We start from the raw sequence: 566 nt of genomic DNA, 5'->3' as shown, positions 1-566 counted from the left end.
GTCACTCTAAGGGACACACACTGACCCTCTCTCCGGACAGCGGTCACCCTCAGGGAAACACACTGACCCTCTCTCTGGACAGTGGTCACTCTCAGGGAAACACGCTGACCTTCTCCCAGGACAGCGGTCACTCTCAGTGTCTCACACTGAACCGGTCACTCACAGGGACACACACTGACCCTCTCTCCAGACAGCGGTCACAGTCAGGGACACATGCTACCATGTCTCTAGACAGCAGTCACTCTCAGGGACAAACTGACCCTCTCTCCGGACAGCGGTCACTCTCAGGGACACATGCTGACCCTCTCTCCGGACAGCGGTCACTCTCAGGGACACACGCTGACCCTCTCTCCGGACAGCGGTCACTCTCAAGGACACACTGACCCTCTCTCTGGACAGCGGTCAGTCTGAGGGTCTCACGTTGACCCTCTCTCCGGACAGCGGTCACTCTTAGGGACACATGCTGACCCTCTTACCGGGCAGCAGTCACTCTCATGCACACATACTGACCTTTTTCCGGAGAGTGGACACTCTCAGGGACACATGCTACCATGTCTCTAGACAGC

Source organism: Rhincodon typus, chromosome 20, assembly GCF_021869965.1.
Source record: "Rhincodon typus isolate 14 chromosome 20, sRhiTyp1.1, whole genome shotgun sequence".
NCBI lineage: Eukaryota > Metazoa > Chordata > Chondrichthyes > Orectolobiformes > Rhincodontidae > Rhincodon > Rhincodon typus.
This window is presented reverse-complemented; position numbering follows the sequence as displayed.